This window comes from Leptonychotes weddellii, unplaced genomic scaffold, assembly GCF_054177405.1.
Source record: "Leptonychotes weddellii isolate Sample4059 unplaced genomic scaffold, ASM5417740v2 HiC_scaffold_5518, whole genome shotgun sequence".
NCBI lineage: Eukaryota > Metazoa > Chordata > Mammalia > Carnivora > Phocidae > Leptonychotes > Leptonychotes weddellii.
Genome location: NW_028023107.1, coordinates 1 through 10,889, shown reverse-complemented (window position 1 = coordinate 10,889; position 10,889 = coordinate 1). Strand labels below are relative to the sequence as shown.

At 53.0% G+C, this 10,889-nt stretch overlaps 1 long non-coding RNA gene across 1 annotated transcript; it reads left to right on the top strand.

The window, feature by feature from the left end:
• The first annotated feature begins 62 nt into the window (after positions 1–62).
• LOC145719597 (uncharacterized) lies at positions 63–10,383 on the top strand. The gene is made up of 2 exons (XR_014142491.1): positions 63–6,175; positions 6,768–10,383. It is a non-coding gene; the product is annotated as an uncharacterized LOC145719597 (long non-coding RNA).
• The last annotated feature ends 506 nt before the right edge of the window (positions 10,384–10,889 follow it).

Genomic DNA, 10,889 nt, shown 5'->3' with positions numbered 1-10,889 from the left:
GCTCGCAGCGTGGGTGCGGGGTGTGCGTGGGTGCGCTCGTAGCGTGGGGTATTGGTGGCCCGGAGACTTCCATCAGGGATAAAAGAACTCTGAGGTACAGGAGGAGGGGCCCAGGGAGGCCAAGATGGCAAAGATTGTGCAGAGAATGATCTGACCCCTCATCCCCCCTGAAAGCCCCACGGAATGACCCAGCTGTTGTGCACATGAAAGCTGAAACAGGTGTTTACAGCAGCTGTATTTGTAACTGCCAAAACCCGGAGGCCACCAAGTTGTCCTGCAGTAGGTGATGGACACATAGACTGGTCCTTCCAGACAGTGGGGTAATATTCAGTATAGAAAGGGAATGAGCCGTGAAGCCGTGAGAAGACATGGAGGAGTCGTAAGTGCAGATTACTAAGTGAGAGAAGCTACTCTGCAGAGTCTACACACTGCATCATCCCAACTCTGTGACCTTTTGGAAAAGGCAAAACTAGGGACACAGTAAAGAGAGGAGTGGCTGCCAGGGGAAGGGGGAGGGAGGGTGAGCAGGCGGGGCACAGAGGGCTTCGGGCAGTGAGACCACTCCGTGTGACCCTGTCACGGTGGGTACGTGTCCTCACACATTCGTGCAAACCCACGGAGCATGCACCACCAGCAGCGACCCTGATGTAGACTGTGGACTCTGGGGGATGACAGTTGTCCACGCGGGCTCATCAGTGGTGCCAAATGCACCGTCCAGAGGGGATGCTGTAGTGGGGGTGCTGTTGGGGGAGGCTGTGCATGTGGAGGGGGGCATATGAGAAATCTCTGTAGCTCTCTCTCCATTTTGCTCTGAACCTAAAACTGCTCTAAAAATGTAAAGTCCTTTAAAAAAAAAAAAATGGTGTTTTGTTTTTTTTTAATTAGCTCTTGAGGTGCTTGGGGTGAACAGACGATTTGTAGAACAAGGTGCTGAATTTCGCGTCTGGAATGACAAAGGGCAAAGGAGAAGAGCCCAGATCCAGTGCTGGGCTTCCCCAGAGTGGGGCGGACCAGGTGTTACCTCCCGGATTTGCAGGTGGTAGGAGGGCTCTGGGCCGGCCGGGCCATGTGGTCCAGAGTCTGCGCCAAATTTCGTGCATTGTCCAAGAGGCAGGAAGGGAGAGCTGCATCCAGTTACTTCTATGGGAGCTGAAAGTCCAAAATCGGAATAGCTAGCCGTGGCAGGGGGTTCGGTGAGCACACCGCATTCCTAACAGGGGGACACATTAACCCAGTTTTGGGGGGGGGTGAGTGATGGTGCCACGAGAAACTTCTCTCTTCCTCAACAACAGCATTTCCTTGAATGTTTTAAAGGCTTCTGGTGGTTGTGATTCTTTTTAAGAGGCTGAGTTGGAAACCAGCATCGATTTTGTTAAAACTGGCTTGCTCGACTGCTGGGGCATCATGAGGAAGCAGAGAGATCAAGTGGGGCAGGCCCCTTGAGGCGCATCCCCGTTCAGGACAGGCCAGGGGGATAGGACGCCCGAGCATCGGCGCTCCCGCCCCGGCCACGTTCTCCTTCTGTCACTGCGCACATCTGTGCAGCTCCTCAGGCGCGGGACGCAGCCACAGCTCGTGTGGGCTCTGAGCCGTTCGCACCCGGGCCTCTCCTCCAGCCAGCCACTCCTGCGTCCTGTGCTCACTCCCTTCCCGGCTCTGTGCCCCGGGCAAGGCGTGATCCCCGGGTGGAAGAGGCGCTGTGGTCTGTCCGTGTCCCGTGCCCTGCATGGCGGCTGCTCGGAGGCGGCACCCAGTGAGCTCAGGGACCTGCATGGGAGCCGCTCCAGGTCGGAGGGAGCTAAACGAAGTGGACAACCAAGCTCATAGTGGTGACTTCCACTGGCTTCACCTGAGCCGTGCGGGTCCCCCAGAGTTCTCTCCAGCTGGGACGCTGTCCCCACGCTGTCCCTGCACACACACCCAGTGAGTGCGGGGTGGAGGGCAGGGGGGCACGGAGTCCCGTGGGGCGCTGGGCCCCCGTGCCGGGTGAAGGATGGGGGCGCGGAGGCCTGTGTGTGTGGCTGCTCAGCAAAGCCTAGTTAACTTTCACCTTGATCGTCCCTGAGCCGTGAACATCTGACTGGGGAAGTGTAGCTAGATGTCATCACAACAAGCCATTTTTCCGCAGAAGAAATTGGGGAGAACTGGAGCTGGAAGCTGTCAGGTCATTTACGGTTCAAAGGCTCAGCCTTAGGAGCCGCGGGTGTGCTGTCCAGATGGATGAGAGCGGTTTCCCGGGAGCATTGCACTGGATGGAGATGCGTCTCAGCTGCCTCTGGTGACTCAAGTTGTGTTTCACTTCCCGATCTGTGCACCCGAATAATCAAGTGAACGGTGACATTCCAAGTTCTCTTTAACTTTCTCATCACTGACACTTTAGCCGACTAAAAGCTTCCAGAAATCCTCTGCAGAAAGGATAAACGTTGATGTCTGTCTGGGGTGGTCTCCTTGGAAGCCATGTCCCACTCTGCCCCCAATTCCAGTGGAATGACATAGTAATTCATCGACTATGAAGTAAATTAATCTAAGAACTGAATTCTTGCATCTTAGCTCCAAGAAAGTGAAATACATTGATGGTGGAAGAATTGGAGAGTGTTTCAAGGTTTTTACAGTATATGTCATATGTATTAGTGATTTCTTTCAAACCTTTTTTTTTTTTTAAATAAAATGTCAGTTTTTCTGTGAAAGATTAATGGGGATATCCACTTGTGTTTGTCACATACAAGATTGCTTTACCGTATTTTCAATGGAAATATGACAATTAAAAAGATGAAGAGGTCGTTTATGAACATCTCCCCTTCCCTAGGCTGCCTCATCATTGTCTGGCCAGTTCCTTTGCCCACTAGTTTATTTTTGCTTCTGTTTTCCTTGTCTGAGAAGAAAGTTCCAGAAAGATATTGCTGAGGCTGGAATCAAAAAGATCACAGCCTGTGCTCTCTTCTAGGAGTTCTGTGGTCTCAGGTCTCACATCTAGGTCTTTGATCCATTTAGAGTTTATTTCTGTGTGTGGTCCCATCTCAGGTTTGGAAGTGCAGCCTGGGGAGCAGAGTCCAGAACGTTGTCATCCTGTGTGTGGGGCCAGATGTTGACTGCACTGCTTACGGGAACACTGCAGGGCACGCGGAATTGTCCAGTCAGTATGTGGCGTGAAACTAACGCACCTCTGTGTGTCAGCTGTGCGTGAGTTAAAGGTTTCTGCCACCCAGTGTTGGAAAGAGCATGGGAGAAACCAGCGATCCTGTAGTTGCCTTTCTGGACCGTGCGTCTCAGAAGCCAGCGGAAGGTACTTACCCTTCGGACAATCCCGTTTGCAGGGATTTCTCTGAAGGAACTCAGTGGTCAGGTGTGCAAAGTTATGTATGACAAGGACAGTCAGCAGCTGTTTGTGATAGTGGAAATTTAGAATCAACCTCCATGTGTGGAATTTAGGACAATGGTTAAATTATAATTTGTTAGAGACATGGAATATTACGTAACCATTAAAAGACCACGTAGATGTAAATGTATCTTAATATATTATTCTGTCATGTATTAACTTTTGAATATTATATATGATATACAAATGTATAATAACAAAAGTGGGTAGCATGATCCCATTAAGATGTGTGTGTATACACCATATATGCGGGTTGTTAGCACACATGAGAAAAAGTTCCAGACTGTGCACCAAAACGTTAAGAGATTTGCATGGTAATGATGAGAGGTATGCTATGTGGAATATTCTTTTTTCTGCTTCCTTTTCATGAGTTATATTTTTGTCTCATTTTATAAAAATCCAGAGGTTAAATAATCACAGGTCGTTCCTTTCTCCTGGCTGGATATAGGGCTGGTGCCCTCTGACAAGGCTCTTGGCTTCCTGAGCTCAGTGCCGAGGGCAGAGGCTGGGTTTCACGAGCTGTTGGGTCTCACGTCTTCGGGGCATTAGGTTGGGGAAGGGTGCCAGGGCCGGCAAATGTCTGGTCACGTGATGCCGTGTTGACCGTCCCCTTGTCTCCTGCAGATGAGGACGCCAAGGACCCCCCTCGAAGGCGGTTCTACACGGCGAGTTTGCCTCCTGAGGGGTACGTCCCCGCTCCGCCAGAGCCACAGGGCAGCCCGGCCTCCGAGGACACCTCAGGAAGCGATGATGCGGGAGGAGGGCACCAGCTCTCAGGTGAGGCGTGATTCCACGGTGTCCCACTTTTGTAGACTCACAGTGAGAGGGCCAGGTGAGCATGTCCGCAGACGGCCACACGATGGGCTGGACGTGTCTTGCCGCCATTAAAAATGACAGGGAGACAGGCTCAGGTGGGAGGAGCCTGAGCCTGAACGGGGGGCCGGGGCGTAATTGTCGGTAGGTTAGGAGAAGTTTACTGTTAAATACAGCATGATGTCAGTGGTACTTGTTCTGGCTTAAGTAGAACTTTTTTCTTGATTTTCCAATTTTTTTATAATTTCTGAGATTGTATATCAATTTTATGATTATGGGAATCACTTCTTTGGCGTCTGTTTCATGGACAGACTGAATGACTGTTCTGCTGTTGTGCTGGAACGTCCTGGGAACGTCCTGGGACGAAGGAAGGTGAGGCGCCTGCTTTGGGGGGTGTGCTGGCTGCATGGTCGTCAAGGAAAGAGGATTCTGGAGTTGTCCAGTAAAAATTTTACCCAGATGATTTTCTAACGAGTATAAAGAACTCTGTACTCTAAAGCTTACTTAATTTGAACATCAAGAAAATGTGGTTTCCTTGTACATCGATCTTCCTGAGTCCCTAATTAAAGGATCAGAAACCATAAAACCAAAAATGGGGTAGCTAAGGAAAAATGTACTCATCTTTTCAAGCCCTGTTGAAAATCTTTGGAATGTAATTATTGGGTGAATAGATTATTTAATTAGAAAACTACGTTCTTATGAAGATCGGTGACTTTGGTGAGCATACTTCACATGTACCTCGCATACTCAGTACAAAACATGCGGGACTCCTCCCCGTGCCCCTGGACACGATTCCGCTCACCCACAGCTGTGCACGGTTAGCTCTGCTGGCGAGGCCAGCGAGGGCCCGGCTGCGTCCTGGACCCCCGCATCGACAGCGTGAGTGTGTCCTGAGACTGCAGGTTCTGAGCTGGGGTGATGTCCGCACAGGACGTGGAGGGGTGTTGGCACAACTGGGCAAGTGCATCCCGGCCAAAAGGTGCCCCCACGCGGGCAGCCAGCAGCTGGCCTGACGGTGGCCCACGGCTGAGAGCAAAACTGGGAAGACCGGGGGGCTGCCGACTAGAATTCCGTGGTAACCTGGCAAATTCACTAGTAAGTTGGACAGCGTTTACTGCAACATTATTACAGGATCCATGTCTGCAACTTGTGAGGCAGAATCTTTCTGTGAATTGTCTCTTCCTCTGTTACTTGTTGTGGGCGTGGGTCTTCCTTTTCCCAGAGGCCGTGATCGGGGAGGGGCGTGGTGGAGATGGGGGCTGATGGGACTTGCGTCCCCACCCCCTCACCCTCTGAGGAGAGCGTGGGCAGGCCCCTCCCTGAGCTGTCTTGCGCACCTCGCTCCGTCCGTTCTGACTCGGGACCCTGAGCGGCCGTCTGCCACTGGGGTCTCTCCACAGCAGGCGGAGTCGGGGGCTCCTCACGGCTGGGGACCGTGTCTGGGCTTGAGGAGGCGATTCTTTCTGAAGGCGCTGTGAGCTCGGTTTCCCAAGTCAGTGCTGCTGAAAATGCTGCCCACTTTTCCAGAAGAGCTTTGAATAACTTACTCATCAGAGTGAGGCTGGGAAGTCCGTATCTTTCCCTTTTCAACACTTGGAACCCATCTCTGTTTCCATCTGCTTTGTTTGCTGTTTATCATGTTTTCTTCCTGTTGTCGGCCCAGGAAGTGGGCCGCTGCAGGGTGCTGGAGTGGATAAAGTTGGAGGAGTGTTCACCCAGGCCTCCTACCAGTGGTCTCCAGAATGAACGAGCATTCAGAGTCTGTAGCGCCCAGCCCCGCGCAGTGGGTGTGCAGCCTGAGCAGGCTCCAGGTGGGAGGTGTGCAGACCGGGAAGCTGGGAGGAGGAGTCCTGAATCTTTCCGTTTGCAGTTTTAAGCAAAGAGAACATGAGCACTGACGTTGGAAAAGAAGAAAAAGTCAAATTGTTTCTGTTTTTCCAAGAACCACTTCTGGACATTGACTTCCACTGTGAATACGCAGGACCAGTAAGTCAATGACACAGTAGCTTGGAGAAAACTTTAGGAGAAAAGGGGTGACTCCATCCTGCTTTTGTGTCCACGTGTGTCCAGCAGGCCGGCTGCTTGCGGCCTGCAGGTTCTGTGCACCCTCACCAGGCACTCCTGCAGGGCACGGCCGCGGCCCAGAGCACCTGAGCCCCCAGGCCGCCCGGGGAGCCCCCGTCCATTGGTCATCCTGCACCAACCCCCTCCCCGGGAAGCCCCCATCCCCATCACCCCTCACTGGCCCCACTGCCTGTGTCCTTGGGCCCTGATGTGAATGCACCTGGGGCTTGTGAACTGTCCTCACTAGGTTTGTTCCAGGCCCACGTGTGTTCGCTGTGGACACAAGCATGTACTCTCGGAGACCCGGTATCGCTGGTGTGCTGCTTGCTGTCTGCACGGCCTTTCCCATTCCGGGGGTAATCTCTGAGTGTAACAAATACAGACTTGAATTCTCTTAGGCCTACTGTTTGTGAGCAGTGGGCCAGTGGCAGCTGTAGGGAAAGGAAGGAGCTTCGTCAAACCAAGTGGGTCCTATCGGACTCCAGGATCCCCCTCCTATGTTTGATTCACACAGGTGCCCTGGTACAGCTTTCGAGAAGAAGAACTTCATGCTCCCGTGCTCCGTCCTGCCTCGGACACCTGGCGTTTCTGTGTTTGCTCACATGGTGTCGCACGTTGTTCTCAACGAGCCAGTAAACCGCGACCTGTAGCTCTTCCCCGGAAAATGCTAACTGGTTGAGTCACTTCTCTGGCGGGAACACTGTTCAGCTCACCGTCTTGGTGCACCCCCAGGAACGCGGCCCTGTGTGACGTTACATAATGCAGGACCTTACCGTGAAAGTCCTCCCAGGCAGTCAGGTAATAAGTACTGTTAGCAGCTCAGTCATTTCCCCAGCACACCGCCTGGCGGGACCCTGGGGACTCAGGTGCCCACTGGTGGAAACATGAGCAGACGCGGAGCCTCCTGCAGATGCCCCAAGCTCGTCCCCCGAGCAGCCTTGTGTCACCCGCAGAGGGAGAGGCATGCAGTGGCTCCGCGTGCAGGTGTCCTGGGTTGGTCTGAGCCATTGGTCCTGGGGGTGTGGACCCGTCAGAAGTGGTCCAGTGCTGGTGTGGGTGTGGGAGGGGAGCACCCGTCACTCCGTCCCCGGGGTTTGGTGAGTGCTCCCGCTATGCTGCGGGAGGTCATAAGAAAGCTCTGCACCCACTCTGTGTCAGCACCCCTTTCTCTAACAATATCATTGTGGAATTTCATTTTTAATGAGGTTAGTTAAAGGCCTGGAGGGTGTTTTTTGTTGTTAGCTTGTTTTAGTAAAGCTGTCATTTCAAACTTTGTTCTTCGCTCACTGTATATCCCCTGATGTTTATATAAAAATGAAAATTTGTTTTAGCATTCAGTGCTAGAAAATGCTTTGGTTGTTAGGAACTGGTGTGCTGCTTCTTATTGGACAAGAAATGTTTTACTCAGATACACTCTTTTTGCTTTGGCTGCCAGGGAGCTCAGATCATAGTTTTTTGTTGTCTTCATCCAGTTGCAGTTGGTTTCCTCGATCTCTGTTCTCTGATAGTTACCTCTCCCCACCTCTCAATGCTTGGGCTTTCTTTTTAGATTGAGTCCTTAAGATGTTGATTTTTCTAAGCTACACCCTACCCGTTTTGGAAATAAAAAGAGTAAACAGTGTTCAACCACGAGTTCTCTCAACTAGTAAATGCCTGTTTGATGTTTGTGCTGGCTGCGTGGTCAGGCCCTGGGACCACGAAGACAGCAGACAGGGCCCTGCCTGAGGGGCTCGTCCCCGGGAGACTCGCGCGAGCCCCGAGGTAGAGTAGGTTATCTGACAACAGGCAGCAGTGAATGCCGCCGGAGCACAGAGTGACCTCGGGGACATCCGCACGAGTGCGCAGGACTCAGCACGGCAGGCGGGGCACCTGATCCTGTGGAGAGCATGACTTAGGAACGAGGGACAGAGGGTAGCAGGACCTCTGGCAAGGAGACGCCAGGTGTGCAGCGGGAGACCCAGCTGTGATGCAGTCAGCCGTGCTCAGCATCACAGAGGCTGCGCCCGCCCACCGGCGGGGACGGGTGAACAGGGGATGAGCAGTGCAGGGACTTTGGATGGCGTCCCAGGTGACCTCTGGGGCCTGGACTTGGCACGTCTAGGGCACGGGAAGGGAGAGAGGGCGCCGTGACCTAAGCCGTCGCGGGTGATGGAGGGAAGGTGTTCCCACGGGTAGCAGTCAGACGTGTGACTTTCCTCGAGAGAAGGACCCCCCTCCCCACGTCAGTGCTTCTGACTCTGGAGGACCTGCGGTGAGGACACAGAGACCACGACTGTCGTGAGCATCTCTCCTTCTGGTGCACTTGGCCTGGACCCTGCGGTGCCTCCCACGCGGAGGTGAAGGCACTCTCACGCTGTTGGCACGGCAGAGCTTGTCCCCAAGGGCGTCCACACCCCAGCACGTGCTGGGGACAGGTGCACACGTGCGAGCAGGTCCGCCCCCACACGCCGCCCCTGGAGGTCACTGCGCTGGGAGTGGAGACCAGCCCGGAACACAGTGCTGGTGTGAAGCTGCCATGGGGCGTTCCAGTGACCGGCACGTTTCAAACGCCCCCGAAATTACTGTTTGCACTCTCCCTGTGTGTTTCCCACTGTCTCCGGCGCGCCCTGGTCGGGAGCTCTGTGGGCCTCACTCATCCTTCCGGAAGGAGGGTTCTGTGCTCCGTCGGCCTCCCGGCGTATTAGTCCTACAACTCTCGCCTCTCACATTTGTCGTTGTGGCTCAGTGACGGTTGTCCACGTTGCTTCCTTCGGCCCCACGTTTAGTCAACGCCTTTGAGCCGCTGAACCAAGAATCCAGCTTTTCGTCAGGCAGTGCCAAGCCTCAAGCCCCCCTCATGTCCTTAGAAAGAGAATTGTGGCCGGGTCCATGGTTTCAGTTCAGCTCCAGCAGGGAGCCCAGCAGCCGCTGGTGAGCCCGTAGCTGCAGGTGATCTGGTCGCAGGACGGGTCCTCGTGCATCCACCTCGTTCAGACACGCTTTTCACGGCCACCGCTGCCTGCACCTGACCCTCCTCCCTTCTTCCCTGAATTAAATGTTCTCACCAGCTGTCCTCCGTCTGCCCTTGCGTCTCTCCGTGCTCTGCTCTCAGTGGCAAACCCCTGTGCCCCCCTCCTCCCGCTGCCGCCCACCGCAGTGACCCCTGCGGCTTGCCAAACTGTCGTCATCATGACACAAGTTCCCGCTGGCCATGGCACAGATTAAGTCCTGGAACCACGACCAGAAAGTGTACACGTTACACAGAAATGGGAGGCCCGGTCTCTAGAAGGAGGGCCTTTTCTGGGTACTCCTCTCATCTTTATTGCTTTTGTTTTGCTAAAATGAAAGCACTTTGTTTTCTTGCACACAGAAAATACTTACCACAGGAAAGTCACGCATGACAGACGATGCAGAGAGAGGAAGGCAGCACATAAGGCCGCTAGCCAGAGGCTTCGCGTGAGCATCTTCACACGTCCCCCATGCACACGACGCACGCACGCAGTTTACTTGTCTCTCATGTTGCAGTCCAGAGTTTTCCTTCTCACAGCATATAGATATGTTCATATCGTGTTTTTCAACAGCTGAAATCTGTTGAAATCTGTTTGGTGAAAGCAGGTTTCCAGAAGTTTCCACGCTACTGCAGTTCGCACATGTACGTAAACGCTGCAGTCCGATTTCCTGAATACAGACTCTCACGTAAGAGTAAACATGTTTCCAAATTTCAGGACCTGTTCACAAATTATCTTTCAGAAAGCTGTTCCAGTTCACGGTCCTGAAGGCTGACTAAAGTTCACTTTCTCCCAGAGCCGGGCTTTTTCAGCCGGAACTTTTAGCCCCTTCCCTGGACAGCATGTCCTGCTGGTCGTGTGAGGAGACCATGCGTCCGGGACGGTCTTCCTGAGCCGCAGAGCTTGGTGGACAGATCTGCCTCTGCAGAAACCGAAACTTTCTTCACGGCCAAGTACACTGCGTGCATGGTTAAAACGCAAAGGAACAAAATAGGAAAGGATATTCGCACATTTCACGTCGGTGAAAGTGAATTTCCTAAAAATGTGGCAAGCCGTCACCCTGGTAGAATGAGCAGAACAGAAATGACAACACCCTGAAGAACAAATAAAAACAACTATCTTAATAAACGTATGAAAACACCCTTTTATGGCTCTTTACCTTTGGAATTTTTATGTGAAATGTTTGATCCATCTGAAATATATTTTGTTAGAACAGGTGTAGGTCCACCTCTCTTTTTTTAAAATAGATTTACCCTTTTAAATCCAATACCTTTTCTCGAATTATCTATTAATTTTCCTTAATGGTTTTTTTTCAAATCTATGTAAGAGAGCAAATCCCCACCTACCCCTGACCTTGGCTCTGCTCCTCGGGACTCTCTGGACCAGCCCTTCCTTCCCAGCTGCCCCCAGTGGTATTTGGGGCTGGACGGGCCTCAAGACGGTTGGGTGGACGGGAGCACCGCACGCCAGCTGAGGGGCAAGCACAGATGGCCGTCCCTGCTCCTCGCCCCTCCCCGGAGCCCCTCCGGTGCCCCAGGACCAGGACCTTGTGAAGGGGGGTTGACTGCAGGAGACTCGGGCTTGGTGAGTGTGGCCCGTGCGGGGGCAGGGCTCGCACTGGACAAATCACCATCTCCACCCATTCTCTT